The sequence below is a fragment of the Hyaena hyaena genome, unplaced genomic scaffold (genome assembly GCF_003009895.1).
Source record: "Hyaena hyaena isolate Hyena2069 unplaced genomic scaffold, ASM300989v1 scaffold_15, whole genome shotgun sequence".
Classification (NCBI taxonomy): Eukaryota; Metazoa; Chordata; class Mammalia; order Carnivora; family Hyaenidae; genus Hyaena; species Hyaena hyaena.
In genome coordinates, this window is record NW_024080647.1 from 534,111 (window position 1) to 554,239 (window position 20,129).

General features: G+C 38.3%; 1 protein-coding gene and 1 pseudogene across 1 annotated transcript in view; one reads left to right on the forward strand and one right to left on the reverse strand.

The window, feature by feature from the left end:
• LOC120222004 overlaps positions 1–7,216 on the forward strand; it is a 51,717-nt pseudogene extending 44,501 nt beyond the window's left edge.
• The window catches only part of GLCE (glucuronic acid epimerase), a 112,095-nt gene that overhangs the window by 56,477 nt on the left and 35,489 nt on the right, over positions 1–20,129 (reverse strand). The window lies entirely within an intron of this gene.

The window sequence follows — 20,129 nt, forward strand, 5'->3', positions numbered from 1 at the left end:
TGTTCAAACGACTGCGAATCTATTTTCAGAAATCATGCAGACCAGAAGGAAGTAGAACATTTTTAAAGTGCTGAAAGAAAAGAACTGTCCACCCAGAATTCCATAACCAGCAAAAATATCCTTCAGAGATGAAAGTCAAATAAAGACATTCTTAGATGAAGGAAAACTTAGAGAATGTTTTGACAGCAGGAGTGCTTTAAAAGAATTGCTAAAGGAAATTCTTCCAACAGATGGTAAATAACACCATAAGGAAATTCTGAAACATCAGTAAGGAAGAGCAATATAACTGCTAAACATTGAATTAAATATAATAGACTATTCTTATCCTCCTGAGTTCTTTAAATATGTTTGACAGTTGAAAGCACAAAGTATAACACTCTGTGGTGGAGCTTTCAATGTATGTCATACATCCAGTATATAACACAACTACAGCATAAAGTGGGGGGTATAGTAAAGGGACTGTATGATGGTCCAGTTTCTATGTGCCACATAAAGTAGCAAAATCTCGATGCTAAGTAGTGTGTGAAAAGTTAAGCACATTGTAACTTCCAGAGGAATCACTAAAAACAAACTATAGAAAGATATAATTAAAAACAATGAATTATCATGGAATACCTAACCAGAACACACACACACACACGCACACGTATGCACGCACAGACACCAAATACTCTAAAAGAAGGCAGGAAAGGGAAAAATTGATAAATAAAAGCAGGGTAACCAATGGAAAGAAAGAATAAGAAAATGGTAGATGTGAATTCAAACATATCAATAATTACATTAAATGTAAAAGATCCAAATACGTCAATTAAGAGAAAACCAGAAAAAATAGTAGAAAGAAGCATTCTTTAAATACAATACCATTAAGTAGTGAGCCACTCCTGAAAGGGGCCATAAGCCAAGGAAAAGTGAGCACCTTTAGAAGGTGGAAAGAACAGGGAAACAAATTATCCCACAGGGCTTTCAGAAAAAAATGACAGTCTTGCTGACACCTGGCATTTAGCCCAGTGAAACTTGCTTCAGAATTATAAGACAATAAACTTGTCCTGTTTAAGCCACTGTTTGCAGTAATTTCTGAAAGCAGCAACAGAAAAGTAATACACTGGATCACAAAACAAACCTTTACAAAATTAAAAAATTAAAATCATACAAAGGATGTTATCTGTAATAAATAAAATTAGATTAAATATCAGTAACAGAAAGATAACAAGATATTCTCCTAAGAGGAGGAAATTTCAAAACACACTTGTAAGTAATCCATGGGTCAGAGGTGAAACAGAAAATATTTTGAATTCAACAAAAGTAAGATGTAAAAAAATTTGTGGGATGCAGCTAACACAGTCCTTAGAGGATAAGTTAGAGCATCAAAATACATTAGAAAAAAGAAAATCTAAACAATCTAAACTCTCAGTTTAAGAGACTAGAAGAAGAGCAAACTAACAAGTAGAAGGAAGGAGATAATAAAGAGCAGGAATCAATGAAATTGAAATTGAAAAGAAATTAATATAAAAAAATCAATAAAACCTAAACTGGCTCTTTGAAAGATTAATACAAGCAAGAATGACAAAGACAAAAAGGGAGAAGACATAAATTCTCAGTACAAGTACAAATGGGGAGATTTTGCAATAGACCATACAAACATTTATAGAAGAACAAGGAAATACTGTGAGCAACTCTATGCACATAACTCCCTGAAACCACAAACTACTAACATTCACATACAATGACATGGATAGGCTGCACAGGCTTTAACTATTAGATAAATTGAATTTGTACTTAATAACTTTCAAAAAAAAGAAATTCTCCAGGCCCAGATGTCTTCACTAATGAAATCTACCAAATATTTGAAAAACAGACTAACTCTAGACTGAGAAGACTAGCAAGAAAGAAAAACTGTCCCTATTTGCAAAAGACATTACTGTCTACCTAGAAAATTCTAAGGAATACAAACAAACAAACAAACAAACCCCTCCTGGAACTAACAACTGAGGTTTTATAATATATATATAAAAACAATGAACAATTCAGAACCCCAAAGTTTTTTAATAATGCTATTTAAAATAGTTTCATAGAAACAAAATACTTAATATTTTATTAAGTACTTAAAATACAAGTTTATTAGATACAAAATACTTAAAAGCTGATAAAACATGAACAGGACCTGTATGCTACAAAATGCCAATGAAGTAAGTCAAAGAAGATGCAAGTAAATAAAAGGATATACTGAGTTCACAGACTGGAAGACTCAAAATAGTAAAGATGTCAATTCTCTCCCAAATTGGTCTACAGATTTAATGCAATTCCAATCAAAATCCCAGGATTTTTTGTTGTTGTAGATGAGCTGATTTTCAAACTAATACGGAAAGACAAAAAAAAAAAAAATCTAAAATAGCCAAAACTATTAAAAAACAAATTTAATAAAAGAAAAAAGTTGGAGGAACCATGCAATCCAATGGATCAGAATAGTGTCCACACACAGCTCCGCACAAACACGCCTGATTTTGATAAAGGTGCAAAAATAATACAATAAGAAAAGGACACAGTGTGCTGGACCAACTGGGCATCCAAATGTAAAACAAAGAATTAATTTTTACCTAAACCTCTTATTTCATATAGAAATTAACTGAAATGGATCATAAACCTAAATGTAAAATATAATACTATAAAACTTTTTACCTTCCCCCCCCCACCAAAAAAAAAAAAACAGGACAAAATTTTTGTGACCTAAGGCTAGGTAAAGATTGTCAGACATGATGACAAAATACAACCCATTAAGCAAGAAGGGATAAATCGGACTTTATCAAAATTTAAAACTTTGGCTCTAGAAAATTTTTTAACATAATATAAACACAAGCTATATACACAGGAAGATAATGTTTGTAAACTGCACATGCAACAAAGAATTTGTACCCAAAATAATAAAGAACTCTCAAAATGCAGCAGTAAGAAAACAATCCAATTGAAATATGAACAAAAAACACACTGATAAGAATGGTTAAAATAAAAACACTAACACAAAATGCTGCCAAAAATGGAGAACAATAGGAACTCACACGCACTGCTGGTGGGAATGAAAAATGGCACAACCACTTTGAAAAACAGTTTGGTGATTTCTTACAAAGTTAAATTTATACTTATACAACCCAGCAATCAAACGCCTAGACATTTACTCAAGTCAACTGAAAGCATATTCACACAAAAATCTGTAATAACGATTGTTTAATGGAAGCTTTACTCATAATCACCAAAAACTGAAGGAACCAATATGTCCTTCAATGGGTTGTTTAAAAAGAAAACGATTAAAGGAAATAATTTCGGTGATACAACACTTTATGAGATAGACAGTCTACCTTCCAACAATTGAAAAATGGGGCAGAAGGCAGGAAGCTTTTATAGAATAAAGAATAAAGAACAAGGAAGAGAAAAATAGAAAATATCTGCCTGGCTAGGGCCACACAGTCAACCTCATGTAGGGTGAGAAGGCCCAGAGGTGGCCTGGTGTTTATGGATTGGCTGACTAGAGATACTGGGTTTCTGGTCAAGAGGAGCTTTCACAAGGTTGCTGATGTGGCACCTGGAGCAGCTCTATCTTGGGCCTAGAAAGTTGTTTCAACAAGATGAATGGATAAAACAACTGTGGTAAATGCACACAACAGAATAGGCTGCAGCAATAAAAAGGAGTGAACCATCTGATTCATGTGACATGGAAAATTTTAAATGCACTTTGCTAAGTGAAAGAAGTCAGATCAAAAAGTTACATGACTGCATTTATATGACACACTGGAAAAGGCAAAACAATATGAAAAGAAAAGAGATTAGTGATTGTCAGGGAATGGGGGATGCGGGAATGAGTGACTTACAAAGCAGGTGTGTGAACGGAGTTGTGGGCTGGGCAGTCCTACGGGACTGAGCCCTTAACCTGCAAAGTCTGCTATTATCTCAGGGCAGATGGTGTCAGAACTTAGTGCAATTTTGCTTTTTATAAGAAATACAAACATTTGGCCATTCAGATGACCAAAGTATATCTCTCGTATGTATTTTGGCTTCATCCATGGTTCCTGGTTCACTGTTCCAAAAACCCTTGGAACTTCCTGAGCCAGTAAGAGCAACAGGAACCTCCTTTGTTATATTTGGTCTCTTGTTATTCATAATAGGCCCCTTTCCATCACAACTGGGTTTATGTTAATGAGGTGACTTATATAAAGTAACTAAGAAGCACAGAGGCTGATTTCCAAAGAACCAACCATGTGATCAGGGGGTTGGAAATTTCAGTTCCACCCCCCACCTCCGGACCTCGACGAAAGGGATAGGGTCTGGAGGCTGAATCAACTGCTAAGGGCCAATAACCTAATTAATCATACCTATGTAATGAAGCCTCCTTAAAAACACAACAGGAAGAGTTTCAAAGAACTTCTAGATTGGCGAGTACAAGAGCATTTGGAGAGAGTGGTGTGCTCCTAAAGGGCATAGAAGCTTTCCGCCCTTTTCCCATATCTTGCTCTAGGCATCTCTTCCATCTGGCTGTTCCAGAGTTATATTTTTTAATAAACCAATAATCTAGTAAGTAAAATATTTCTTTGGGTTCTGTGAGCTGCTCTAGCAAATTAATCAAACCCATAGGAGTGGGTCATTGGAGCCTCTGATCTATAGCTGGTGGGTCAGAATCACTGGTGTCAACCTGGACTTGCAACAGGTGTGTGCACGGAGGTATGGGGTGGGCAGTCAGAGTCCTTAACCTGTGGAATCTGATGCTATCTCTGGATAGATGGTGTCAGAATTTAGTTGAATTGTAGGTCACCCAGCCTGATGTCTGAGAATTGCATGCTGGTGTGAGGAACGCCTCTGTCCTCCATATCCACACATACACAAGTTGTAACTAGATCAAGAACCTTTTAACAGAAGAATATTCAGAGTGATGAAACTGTATGGTACTGGGATAAGTGGATAATGACCCTGTGCATTTGCCCAAACCCACAGAACTGTACATTGCAAAAGGCGAACTTTAATGTATGCAAATTTTTAAAAATCAACAAAGATGTTAGGGAAATTTCAAGATAGAATGCAGTCGGACAGTACTGCAAACGAATGGCAAAACCCCACTGAAGAGCTTAGGAGGAAAATGAGCTGATTTAAGTAACTTTGGAAAACAATGTTTTAAGTGGAAACTTTAACACTAAATACAAAAGGGCCTATACATAAACACTGTAGTCTAGTTGGTAAATTTATTTCTCATGCGAGTACTGGTTAATTCTGAATTTGCTTTTTACATGTATACTGGGGTAGAACGAATAATAGGCCAGGTTTCTCGTTCTCAGAGAAGTTACAGATAAGCTAAAATGAGAAAGCTAGAATGAACCCTATGGTACTGGATCAGTGTCACAGATATTGGTATGAACCTAACATATATACTGCTTAATGTGTAATACAAATGGATAAAGACAGAAAAAAAGATGTGTACAGAAGTGTCAATTAGTATACAGATGTAGAATTCCTACCTCCATCCTCTGAAAAGGCCTAGAAAGAGTGACACCCCAACAGCAAGGCGTACACCTAGAAGTCAAGACACTGGTCTCTAAACACCATTCTCCAATACCAGAAACCAGAGCTCAGAGAAATAACTGATTCTAGGAGTTGGGTGGGGACAATACAGGATGAATTTAGAGCACCTTGTAATGCCAGAAATCAAGGCAGTGCTCAAAACATGCCAAAGGGACACAGGGGTCAACAATGAAATAATTGTAGCAACAAAATAAATAACATAGTTTGGATTATAAGCCAATGTATAAAATAAGTGTACATAATGACATAAATGACTGAATGACTGCATGAATGAAAGGGACAAACTTCCTTATGGAAGAATTCCTAATAATATAGGTAGACAGACCCTCGTCCATACAAAACAGCCCCTTGAGTGCAGGCTAGAATTAGTGACTCACTTCTAAAGAACAGATGATGGAAAGACAAAAAATAAGTTTACAGTGTAGAAACCTAGCAAACACTACCTTAGTCAAGTGATATTATCAGATACTTCCTAATATGATGTGATGAGAAGGGAACTTCACTATCGTACCTTTGATATTCTTCCCTAAAGCCACTGCCTTGGTCTAATCACAAGGCAACATCAGATAAACACAAATTGAGGGACATTCTCCAAAATACCTGACTAGTATTAGTACTCAAAACTATTAAGGTCATGAAAACAAGGAAAGACTGAGAAACTGCCAGAGACCATAGGAGACTAAGGAGGCATAACAAATGCAATGTGGAATCCTTGGAACAGAAAAAGGAGACTAGTGGAAAAATCTGGCAAAATCTGAGCTTAGAATTTGGAATTTGGTTAACAATAAGGTACCAAATTTGACTTCTTCATTTTGATAAATGTACTTCATTTTGGTTTTGTAAGATGTTATCATTACAGGAAGGTGGGTGAGGGAAATACAGAAGATTCTCTGTATTATCTTTGCAACTTTTCTATAAATCTAAAATTATCCCCAAAGTTTCTATTACTTTAAAAGATGGGCAAAAGACATGGACAGACCCCAAAGAGAATACATGTATAGCAAAAAACAAACAAAAAACCCATAACAAAATGCTTGACATCATTAACTATTAGGAAAATGAAATTTAAAACCATTATCAGATATCATTCCAAATATATTAGAATGGCCATAATTAAAAAGAATGACTGCTTGCAGCCCCCGCAGCCCCAGAGCTCCCTGCACTTGCCCAGTCACGGTCAACCCTGCTGTGTTCTTCATTCTTCGATATCACTGCGGATGGTGAGCCCTCCAGCCCTGTGTCCTTTGAGCTGTTTGCAAAGTTCTAAAGACAGAAGAAAACTTCTGTACCCTGAGCACTGGGAAGAAAGGATGTGGTTATAAAGGTTCCCGCTTTCACAAGATTTACATGCCAGGGTGGTGACTTCACACACCATAATGGCACTGGCGACAAGTCCATCTACGGAGAGAAATGTGATGATGAGAATTTCATCCTGAAGCATCCAGGTCCTGGCATCCTGTCCATGGCAAATGCTGGGCCCACCACAAACAGTTCCCAGTTTCTCATCTGCACTGCCAAGACTGAGTGGTTGGACGGCAAGCACGAGGTCTTTGGCAAGGTGAAAGAGGGCATGACTGCCGTGGAAGCCACGGAGCGCTTTGGGTCCGGGAATGGCAGGACCAGCAAGATCACCACTGTTGACCGTGGACAAATCTAATAAATCTCACTTATGTGTTACCTTAACTCCCAGACATTCCTTCTGTCACTCAGGAGAGGACCCTTTCACCCCCACCTGTTTGAAATATCCTGTAATCCTTGGGCTCTTGCTGCAGTTCTACAGGTCTCATATTTTCCTTACTCCTGTCCAAGTTTAGGTGGACTGCAGAGTGAAGTTTATGGTCATACCAAGCGCTGGCAAACAGGCAGAACAGTGAGAACTATCACACACTGCTGATGGGACTACAAAGTGGCACAACCAATTTAGAAACTGGCAGTTTCTTGTGAAGTTAAATTATACAATTACCAACAATCCCACCACTATGTATTTACCCAAGAGAAATGAAAACTCACATTCATAAAAGCCTGCACACAAATGTTTATAACATCTCTATTCAAAATAGCTACAAACTTGAAACAACTCAAAGTCCTTCAATGAATTAAGGCAAAGTGGTACATCAATACAATTAGCTACTACTCAGCAATAAAAATAAATGAAATAATGATATACAAAACAACTTAGTTCACGTGAAATCTTAAGGCACTATGCTGAGTAAATGCATGTGTAACAGTGTCAAAGAGCTAAATACTCTATGATCCCATTTAGTGGCCATATTTGAAAAGACAAAACTAAAATGACAAAGTGGTTGCCAGGGGTTATGGGTGGCATAGGGAGAGTACAACCACAAAGGGAAAGCATGAGGGAGTTTTATGAACTAGTAGAATCATCTGGATACAGGTTGTGATGACAGATACATGAATCTATACACGTTAAAATTCATCTTCTGTTCACAAAATAAATTGTACTGCATGTTCACTTAAAAAATTAATTTCTCATACTTAAACGAACAAGCAAGCTTTAAGTCATGAGGATTTTTCCAGGATATTTAGTTTGGATTTTACAGTCTGTAAATATCCTCTTGTTAATTCTGGCTACTTTTAAGACAGAACGAATGACAAATTTCTCAGCTCAGTCCTAACATGTAGAATCACTAGGGGATCAAGAGCCTAGAAGTCAGTTCCTCTAGTCAGGGCATCACCTGCAAAAGAGTCTAATCTGCCAACAATCACAATCTCACCTAACTGAAGAGTAAATCCTAGCATGCACTTAATGACATCATAAAAGAGCTTTCCTTAATTTTTTTTTAATTTTTTCTTAATGTTTTATTTATTTCTAGGAGAGAGAGAGAGAGACAGCGTGAGCAGGGGAGGGTCAGAGAGAGAGGGAGACACAGACTCTGAAATAGGCTCCAGGCTCTGAGCTGTCAGCACAGAGCCCGACACGGGGCTCGAACCCACGAACCGCGAGATCATGACCTAAGCAAAAGTCGGACGCTTAACCGACTAAGCCACCCAGGCGCCCCAGAGCTTTCCTTAATTTTTTAAAGAGAACACTGATTTATGGGACCCCTGGGTGCCTCAGTCAGTTGAGCAACCAACTCTTGATTTCAGCTTAGGTCATGATTCCAGGGTCATGGGATGGAGCCCTACAACAGGCTCAGCGCTGAATGCGGAGCCTGTTTTGAGATTCTCTCTCTCTCTCTCTCTCTCTCTCATCTTTCTCCCTTTCCCCTGCTCAATGTTCTCTCTCTCTCTAAAAAAAAATTAATTATAAAAAAAAAGAATATTGATTTATAGCCAGAGAATTCCAGGGAGGGAAAAAAATGTGATTAGTTCTACTTCCAATGTATTGAGAACATTTTAAAAATGAGAGAGTAAAACATAATCATTTGTTTCCACCTTTGTTATCAGGGAAAATTGCTTTATTTGAATAAGAAGGTGAAGAAAGGACACAAATCAAGTAACATAATATTTCAGAATTCTATTCTTCTGCAAGAGTTTTACCTCAACTAATTTAGTACTACTATAAGCTTCCATATACCATAGACACACATAACACAAAACATTCAAATCTATACACTACAACAATTGGTTTAAATTTAAAAATCTAAGTAAAAAGGTACTACCTTTCTGGAAAACACCTCTATTATTATTTAATCTATTTGATCCCTAGGTTTATCTCAGGTGTTATTTTAAAAATCATATTCTGGCAACTATTTTATTTAAATAAAACTCACTGACTACTTGTTTTAAAGGATACAATTGTTCTTGGTTGTGCTAGTAAATGTAACAATTTTAAAGTATGAAATTTTAAAAATATAGTATTTTAAAGTATAAATTTTACTTTATACTTTGTTTTAAAAGAACTGGAGATTCTTCTTTAAAAGCCAATCTCCAACTGCACTAATTTCAAGTGGAAAACAAAAAAACTTCTGTAAGCAACAGTTTTTGCCTTAAGGCTTTTTGTTTCCCTAATATTACATTCAATTAGAAGTGAAATGGCCTGCTTCAAGAACTTCGGTTAATTTTCCCCAGAAACACATTTGGAAAAATATATATGACTTACATCTGGAACCATACCCTTTCAAACTGAAGCCATTTGTGTGCAGTCGCTGTAATAGTTCACTGAGGCCAGTTTAGTTTTAACACCCACTGACACAGCGCCTACAGCACATCAGTCCGCTTATTCCTCCATGTAATCTTCTCAGTAAATGTTCAATTTACTAAACAAAGGCTGCTTTAGGAATTCAAGTCTGACTTCTAAAGATGCAAATGTACCTGTCAAAAGCTTTCAGTAAGTCAGTAAATTTCATCTCTGTGGCAATGCAAGTATTTAAGTCACTCCTTTATGTTAATGTCCAAAACCACGGAGGGTTCCCCCCTTTTTACAAAAATCAAGAGAACTTCAGTCATTTTCATTATTGTACTGTTAATACTTCCAGCCCTCTTCAAATTTCCATTTAATAATTTTTGTGTATGAACTAAATCCAAACGGATACTACACTTTCCAAGACACTGAAGCATAAAAAAAAAAAAAAAAAACCCCACAGAAATCAGCGTTATCTATTAACACTTAAGATTATAGTGCATTTGGGGCGCCTGGGTGGCTTGGTCGGTTAAGTGTCCAACTTCACTCAGGTCATGATCTCATGGTTCGTGGGTTAGAGCCCGGAGTTCGGCTCTGTGCTGACAGCTAGCTCAGAGCCTGAAGCCTGCTTCAGATTGTGTCTCCCTCTCTCTCTGACCCTCCCCTGCTCACGCTCTCTCTCTCTCAAAAATAAATAAAAACATTTAAAATTAAAAAAAAAAGATTACAGTGCATTAAACTACGTCTAAATAAAAGTAGCTATCACGTTCCTTGACCCATATCAATATCACCCAAACTTAATAGGACAATAGCCATCTCAACATAAACAAATGAAATAAATTTTCTATCCATTGTTCCAAAATTTCTGTTATCAGAAATGAAATTTTGTATAAATATACTTAGCTACTTGTTTGGAGACATGAAGAGTCATATGAATAAGAAATCATCCATAAATAATATTAAATTACCAAAGAATCACGAAGGAATTCAGGTTGGAAAGCTCAGATAGAAATGAAGATGCCCTAAGGCCCCATATGACATTTACACTCTGTAGTCCAAACCTGTGTAACAATATATTTTAACCACTTGCCAATAGTTCTGATAAAAAGTTCTGTGATGATCAAGTTTAAAATTAATAATGGTATATTATCTATAAATCTCACATACTTATGTTTATTCCAATCCATTATTACTAAAGTTCCTCATCGCTGCTTTGGGAAATTATATAGCATAGAATAACCCCAACCATCACTGAAAAAATTAAGAACTGGCTTTAAAAGTCTTTGAACAATTGGTAAGAATCCTGTGGTTTTTCACAAAAATTAGACGGACACTCAGCACAGAGTGGGAGCACAACAGGAAGTTGTTCATGAAGAAGACAGAGCTCTAGGAGTAGTAAACAATCTCTTTCACGATTTTAATATATTTTATTCATTTATTTATTTTTCTTTCATTATTTTAAAAGGCTATCCATCCACGGAAAAGCCATATTGAGAAGTTTATTTTAATGTGCTTCTGGGTTGGCAATTCTTCACTGTCTATTGATGAATATAGGACTTAAAGCACTGCTGATTTTCTCCTAATTGGGTAAGTACTTCTGGCTGTTGAAACCAGGGGGGCAAAAAAGCAAAAGTGCCAATTTATATGATGACAGCATCTGTAAAGCTACCTTTAACACTTTGGAGTTTTAACTCAGAAAAGATGGAGTAGCTGAGAATTCTTAAGGCCTTTTAAAAAAAATTCTTCAGCAGGTATCTGATTAAATCTTAAATTGTCATGTGAGTCTGGATTGATAAACTCAAAATTCCTCACTGCTTCTGGAGTAGAAAATATCAGAAAAGAGAGATAAGTCAGGTTCCCAACAATGCAAAGGAAAACCGAAGTAAGCCTTTGTGAACAGTATCAGGGAAACACTGCTCTGGTGTGGGATGAGGAAAGGACCACAGCAAGAGACACTAGGACCTGCTTTCAAAGAACTTACATAAACAAGAAATACACGAAGAATCCTTCATAAAGCACTGCTGTATCTGTTTTGCTTGTTTTTACAAGGACATGCTGTACACATATGGGCAGGGCAGGGAAAGTGTCGTCTTTTCGTCACAATAGTCCTGGCGCCTACTGCAACGCCTGGCACAATGTAAGGAATCAAAACTTATTTGTTGGACAAATGAAGACTTTCAACAGCTATGTCAATACTGACATTTGGTTTCCTTGACTGCAGTGACCTAGCCCCTTTTGACAGACAGAATGGCTCTTCAAAGGGCCACTGCTCCTTTCTCTCCTATCCCCAGCACAGCTTTCCTTACATGGCAAAGAAAAAAAAAAAGCTTTCAGTTATAATTAAGAGTATGTACATTAAGATAGGGAGATTGTCCTAAATTATCCAAGTGGGGGTCCAATCTAATCAATCACAAGAGTCCTTTAAAAGTGGAAGAGGAAGACAAAAGGTGGAATCAGAGAGATGAGACAGAAGGAGGAGGAGGAAATGCTGGAAGTGTCAGATGACCCTTGTTGCTGGCTCTGAAAAGAGAGGAAACAATTCCACAAGCCAAGGAATGTGGGTGATCTTTAGAGGCTGATAAGGGTCCTCATCTGACAGCCAGCAAGGCACCTGAGATGTCAGCCTTACAGCCACAAGGAAAAGAATCCTACCTCCGGCTCCAGGTTCTGAGCTGTCAGCATAGAGCCCGACATGGGGCTTCAACCCACATAATGTGAGCTCAGGACCCGATTCAAAGTTGAACATTCAACCAACTGAGCTACCCAGGTGCCCCGAGCATCCGACTCTTGCTTTTAGCTCAAGTCATGATCCCAGGGTCATGGGATCAAGCCCCACTTTAGGCTCTGTGCTGAGCATGGAGCCTGCTTAAGATTCATTCTCCCTCTCTCTCTCTCTCCCCCCACCCCCCCACTCATGCTCTAAAATAAAAAATTTTTAAGCTATAAAAAATACACCCCCATTAACCTCTCTATAGCACCCTGTCCTCTTGCCACCACACTGACCCTACTTCAATAAAAGATCTAAAATCTTTAAATGTTCCAATCTGGTCACAATCTCCTATTAACTTTCATTCATGCTGCTCATATCCGTCATGATGAAGAAAATATCTTGTTTAAAGGAAAGGATACCTTAAAACAAAATGTGTTGTTCACCAATCACAAATTCTATTTTCTAGTTACAATGTTCAGTCAGCATCCTACCAAAGAGTACATGACTCCCCCACTAAATGGTTCTAATAAAACTGCAAATTTCACATTCCTTGCAACATGCAGTACCAAGGGCTTATACAGAAATGTGTTATTAAAGAACCAGTATGTCAAATCCTGATTAACTTACCTTCAAAGGAAAAGCCTTTTGTTTTTAAATCTGGAACCATTTCTTTGCCTCTTTATATTTATACACTTGCTCTAAAATATTTTTAAAAAACCCTCATAAACAATCTGTTTAACAGTAATTAGAATTTTATCTAGTTAAAACAACGGCAGAACGTGCCACGACACAGATGGCAGAAGACTTTCTCCTTGCCTGATCAGTGTCAAAGAACCATTCTCCTATTTCATGATCAGAAAGAATTTTTTTACAGGCTATCTCATTTATAGAACACACACCAGTGAGTAAAAAGACAGCTTTATTAAGAAAGCCGTTGTTCAGCAGAACTCTTGGCTATTTCTCAATGTAAAGATTTTTCTTACTGCACAGATAAAGCCTAGCCAAATATATGATTAAGGATCAGAACAGACGGAAGTCTGTACTATTGATTTCATTCTGGTTCCAAGTCCTTCAGCACACTAATTCCTTGTGGAGCAGGTTCCCAAACTTGGAGCTTTCAAATATCCCCAGTGCTCAAGTTATACCCCATACCAGTTAACTCAGAATGTCTGGGCATGGGGCAGGCATAAGTATTCTTAAAGACCCCTAAGTGGTTCCAGGATGATTATCAGTGGCGTGGCGTGCAGTATGGTGCACCGAAGGGAATCTGAGGCCCGAGATCTGGCACTGGCCCTGCTACAGCAGCTGGGGTACATCACTGACTGGGTAGCCAATTGCTTCATCAGTAATAAGGTAAGACTGGGTAAGTTCTTGCTAATAGCAAACATGTTATGAGTCTATCTGTGATGAGATTCCTTAGGTCTCTTCTGAAGATTAAATTGCCTCAACTTTAAACTCCCCCACCCCCCAAAAAATCCAAGTCCATGATCTGATACTTTTCCCAGCCTGTTAAGAGCTTATTTTTGTAAAGAAAGATTAATTTATAGTAGGGATAAAATTTAGCTATACTTCAATTGCTCAGATTTTGATACACCATTATGTCTATTCAGGTCATAAAATAGTATATGGACTGGGAGTGACTGGGAAGCTTGAATTATCTCAAAACACCACCTGCTATTAGGCTACTCCTTGAATTCCCATTAAATTATATACATGTATTCTGATTTTCCTCAGTAGTATTCCTGGTTTTGTTTAGGTCACAGAGGTAATTCCATGTTTTGGCTATTGTTGAGAGTGCTGCTATGAACACTGGGGTACATGCGGTGGTGACATACATTTGTAAGAGGGCTGGCTGAAGGTGAGGACTCAGCCTGACGCTGTCCAGCAACAGCTGCTCCTCAGCAGTTCTCCCAACCCGTGTTTCCGGTGCCTTTGATGCTTTGCTTTTTTGAAATGAGTTAACATCAGTGAAAAGTGAAAATCCTAATCCACATTAGATGGATTAGGAGGAAGTTAACAGAGGATGATGCGGGAGAAGGAGGGGAAAAATAGTTGGTGAGAGGGAGGGAGGCAAACCATGAGAGACTTTTGAATACTGAGAACAAACAGGGCTGAGGGGGGTGGGGGAGAGAGGAAGGGGAGTGATGGGCATGGAGGAGAGCACTTGTTGGGATGAGCACTGGGTGTTATATGGAAACCAACTTGACAATAAACTATTTAAGGAAAAAAAAATGTATGCCACCAATGATGAGGCTGCTCGAGAAGACTGATCCACTCGACGTGTTAAGCACTTCAAAGAACCAGGGACTGGGGACTGGGTGAAAGACTTCTAAAATGGACTTCCAATGATACCTGCATGTGGTACTCACACAACTGTGTAATTCCCTGAGTGTGGGCTGGGCCTAGTGACTTCCTTCTAAAGAATGGCAAAAATGATGGGATATAACTTGTTTGATTAGGTTAAAATATTATGATGTCCTTCTTGTTAATATTCTCTTCTGCTGGGCACTCTTTCTTGCCCTCCTCCTTTCCTGCTCCGAGGGAGACACTCAACGGAAAGGTCCATGTCACAAGGGACCAAGGGAGGTCTCTGACCAATAAAAGTCCAAGGAGAAAATGAATCCTGCCAATAACCATGTGAGAGAGCTAGGAAGTAAACTTTTAGATGAGACTGCAGGCCCAGTCAAAACACCAATTGTAGCCTTCTAAGAGACCCACCTAAGCCATTCCTATATTCTTGACCCACAGTAAGATAGTAAATGTGGTTCTGAGCTGGTAAGTTTTGAGGTAATTTATTATGCAGGCACAGAGCGAAGAGCAAAAACACTGTACTGAAGGAACCAAGGGTTGAATAATGAGTAGGACCAAGGTATCAACAATCTAGTAATGGAGGAGAGACATGTAAGTAAGCATTAAGAAAGGGTTTTAAACACTCTGACAGAAGTACAAATATGCAGAGTACAGTGAGGACATAAGAAAGGGTTTATTTTTGGAATTGCACAGGCAATGAAGTTCTTTAAAAGAGAGGAACGTGAGTTATATGCATGAAATATAAGTGGTCAATTTGAGAAACTACAGGTAATCTGTTAAACCAGGAACATAGAGGGAAGAGATGATCATTAATCCTCCGACTTCAAAAATGTACAAGCATTTACAGGTAGCATAAGACGAGAAGAGGTCTCTAGTATTGTATGCTAAAGCTATACTAGTAAACTAGTAAACTCTCAACCTCCACTAGATTACAGAACATCATTTCATTACGGAATAATACCACTTGTTATGACTAAATGGTCCATGCTCTAAAACAGGACTTGGCCAGGGCCAATCTTTCCATCTGTATACTAGATCTCCAATCCTTTCCACCTATACAAGGAAACTGCTCCAGCAATTACCTCTTCTCTCTACTGCATTGTCAAATATTCCATCTCTACTGGATCATTCCCATCCCATATTTAAAAACAAAAATAAAAATAAACCCCCTCTCTTAACTCACACACCATGTGTGCATAGCTCCCCTTTTATAACAAAATTCAAAAGTGTTGTCAATACTCACCCTCTCATCTCCTTCTGAATCCCTGTCAGTCAGGCTTTTTTCTCCACTTATTTGTTAAACTTGGCCTTAATAAAGTCGATAATGACTCCCACACTGCTAATACAAGGATTAAGTCTCAGTCCTTCTATGTGTGGCCAGCAGCTGATACTAACAAAAACTCCTCCATTATGAAACAGGGCACCCCACGGGCGCCTGGGTGGCTCAGTCAGTTGGGCGTCCGACTTCGGCTCAGGTCATGATCTCAGTTCGTGGGTTTGAGCCCCGCGTTGGGCTCTGTGCTGACAGCCAGCTCAGAGCCTGGAGCCTGCTTCAGATTCTGTGTCTCCCTCTCTCTCTGACCCTCCCTTGCTCACGCTGTCTCTCTCTCAGAAATAAGTAAAACATTAAAAAAAAAAAAAGAAAGAAAGAAACAGGGCACCCCACTGTCCTGGTTTTCATGTTTCACATTCTCTTTGCAATAGAGAATTTCTCTATTCTCTACCCTCTAAATACATAATGTTCTAGGCTTGTCCTTGGACCTCTTCTCTCTTATGTGATGCTATAATTTATAATAAGAAATATATGCTCTATTTCTGGCACAAGGCTCCTAAAACAACTGGAACTTTGGAATTTCCTAAGACACAAGAACGATAGAGGTATCTTTTGTTGTGTTAATGAGGTGACTTTTAGAAAGCACCTAGAGTAGGGAGTTGGCTACCAGGAGAACCAAACACAAAAATCTGAGGGTTGGAACTTCAGTCTCACCCACTTGACATCTGGGACAACGAGAGACGCAAGGGGCTGGAGGCTGAATCAATCACCAACAGCCAATGATTTAATCAATTGTGCCTATGTAATGAAGCCTCCATAATACACAGACTAGGAGGGGTTTCAGAGAGCTTCCAGGTTGGTGAACACACAGGACATCCGCAAAGAGTGGTGTGTTCCTCAAGGGCACCAAAGCTTTGCACCCCTTCTTCATACCTTGCCTTCTGCATTTTCTTCCATCTGGCTGTTCCTGAGTTAGATCCTTTTATAATAAACCAGTAATCTGTAAGTAAAGTGTTTCTTTAAGTTCTGTTAGTCACTCTAGCATAAATTAACCAAACTCAAGAAGGGTGGCGGGGACGGGGGGGGGGGGGGTGTCACTGGGAACATGTGATCTATAGCTGATGGGTCAGAATCACAGGTTAGCAACCCGGACATGCAACTGGCATCTGAAAGGGAGGGTAATTTTGTAGGACTAAGCCCTTAATCTGTGGAATCTGATGCTACCCCCAGAAAGATAGAATCGACTTGTAGGACATCCAGCTGATATCCAAGAATTGCTTGGTGTGGGGGAAAAAACCCACACTCTGGAATTGAGTACAGAATAGTACAGTACTTCTATCTACATTCACTCCCTACATGGTCTCCTCCAGTCTGAGGACTTTAAGTACTATCTACAAACTGATGATTCCCCCAATTATTTACTGTTATTCTTTCTCCATAACTGTCCTCTAATACATCTAAACTGCCTACTCAACATTGTTTACTTGGACATTCAATATACATTTCTTAGTATGTTCAAAACCAAACTCCTAATTAACCTCACCACAACCTAACCCACAAAACTTGCTCCTCTTCCACAGTCTTCCATCTTAGTAAATGATAACAATAAGCTTTTACTAGCTCAGGCCAAACATCTACTGTTAGCCTTGCTTCTCTCTCCCTCTTAGTTCTTACCCATCAGCTTAGTTCTTATCCAAAACTGTTGGCTTCTCTTTTAAAATAGAATCCAACCATTTCTCACCATCTCCACTGCTACCAAGCACGCACAAATTATTGCAATAGTCTCCTAAATGATGATCTCTGCCTCAAACCATCCACTTGCGTACCAGTGGTGATCTTTTCCAATCTCCATGCCTCCCAACATTTCTCCTCCCCTTTCCACCCTTTATTGTTCTCTACAGTACTTATTACTATCGGCCATACAATGTATTTCATCTGTCATCTTCTGTCTCCCTTCACTAGAATGTAAGCTCCATACGAACACGAATTTTTGTAGTGTTGTACACTGTTGTAGAAGAGTGCCTAACAATAGTAGACGCTGTATTAATATTTTTGCTTAATGAATGGCTGAACCAACCAAGGAGATTCTCTCGCAGATCCATTCTAATATAGGAAAATAATCTCGAAAATTTCAAAGGTACCAAAATATTACATTCAGATTTCAATCATTGTGATGTAAGCTCTGGCAGCTTTAACTCCCTAATTATATTCATACTGGGCTCACTTTAGTTTGCATTCCCCTGATACACACTAATTATGTGGAGAAGAGTGGTGCAGAATGATCTTCAACAACAAAGAGAATCCAGACTGATTTTTAAAACTAATTTTCCATAGAAAATCCACACACAGTATTTCACATAATGTAACTGTTAAGAATTCGCAAAGTCTAGGATTGGAGGAGACATTAAGTAAAAATTTCAAATTTTACTCGTACAAAAACCAAAGATTTTATAAATTTCTTCATAGGTAATTTATAACCGTTGCCTAATATAATACCATGGGTTTTCCATCTGTACTCCAATCTACATTTTCATTTTTCTAAACTATCTGTGGTAAAAGAAATAAACTATTTAAATGAAACTAGACTTACAGATTCTCAAAGATAAGAAAAGGACTTGACTGAGCTAAAATAACTTTATACTTTTAATTTGTATTTGTATAATGTTTTACACATTTCCCATCTCCACGATGGTCTTCACACTGACGTGTACAACAAGCAGGCAGATATTAGCTCACTCCCCCGCCCCCACCTCCTGTACTTACACATACCTTACAGATGGAAAACTTTTGAGTTTTAATGAGATTAACTGCCTTGCTCAGGGGCACAAAGCTATTTAAAGTGGTTCAACCTGGACTATAACCAAATTCTTTCAAATCCAAGTCTACTGTTTTCTATCACAACGTATTACCTCACCCAGTGATTAAAGGTACCACTGCCCAAGTCTACAAAACTTTACTGTAAAAGCATCTTCCTTCAGGATTGGGTATTCTCACATTCCGACCTATTATAAAATGTTTTGCAGATGATACAAATGTGCTAACATTCTTACAGGGAAAAAAAAGGAGAAAAAGCCCAAGGATCAATAAAAATCAAGTAAAGAAAACTCAGTATCCAAAGCAGTAACATGAGATTAATGATTATTCTCTGCACACAAGATCAAGGTTTTAGAATAGTTCAACTATCAAACACATACTTAACACCAACTTAACCAGAGGTAGATGTTTCAAAGGGCCATTCCAGGTAAAATTCAGTTATGGCTAGAACTCATAGTAGGTCCCTATCTGAATAACCCAGGAAATCTGGAATGAAAATAGGAAGAATGAATTCTTTTTGCCCTTCTCCCCCACAGCTTAACTCAGGTTTAGATCAACAAAAAGGTTCCAGGACTCATTTCATCTGGACTTCTTCCTGGTATCCGCTAATATTTTAAGATGAGGAGAGACAGGGATTCCTTTATCATTCCAGCTACACCTAAACCAATCCAAAAGTGGGTCAAGAGTCAACTCAGAAAAGAGTACACTCTGTGTAAGATTAAAAGCTTTGCTCTTCCCATCACCAGAACCTAACTGTGTGTCTCTGGCCCATATTAAAAGTTCTTCTAGGGAACACCTGGGTAGCTCAGTTGGCTGGGCATCCGACTCTTGATTTCGGCTCAAGTCATTATCTCACTGTATGTGAAATCAAGCCTGCATCAAGCTCTGCGCTGAAAGCACGGAGCCTGCTTGGGAGTCTCTCTCTCCCTCTCTCTCTCTGCCCTTCCCCTGTTCATGCTCTCTCTCAAAATAAATAAATAAACATTTTTTTAAAAGTTCTCCTAGTAGAAATCTAGATTCATTTCTGAAGCCACGTCAGGCATACCTGGGACTTGCAAACTACAAATATGGCTGCAAGCCCAGTAGGCAATAGCACACAGGAATTAACAGAACCTGGCCTAGGTAGGGAGAGCCATTCCTTTCGAGAGCCAGGACAGACTAACCTAATAATAATTAAGACTTAACTACAGATGATTTGGTTCTGTGAAACAGTATTTGCTACCACAGATACTCTTTTCTTTCTTCTATTTCAGCCAATACCTAGGGACTGACATGTTAATCGGACTTTATTTCCAGTTCCTTCAAGAAAGTAAATGTTTGGACAATAAACTATTTGTAAAAAAAAAAAAAAAAAAAAAAAAAAAAAAAAAAAAAAAAAT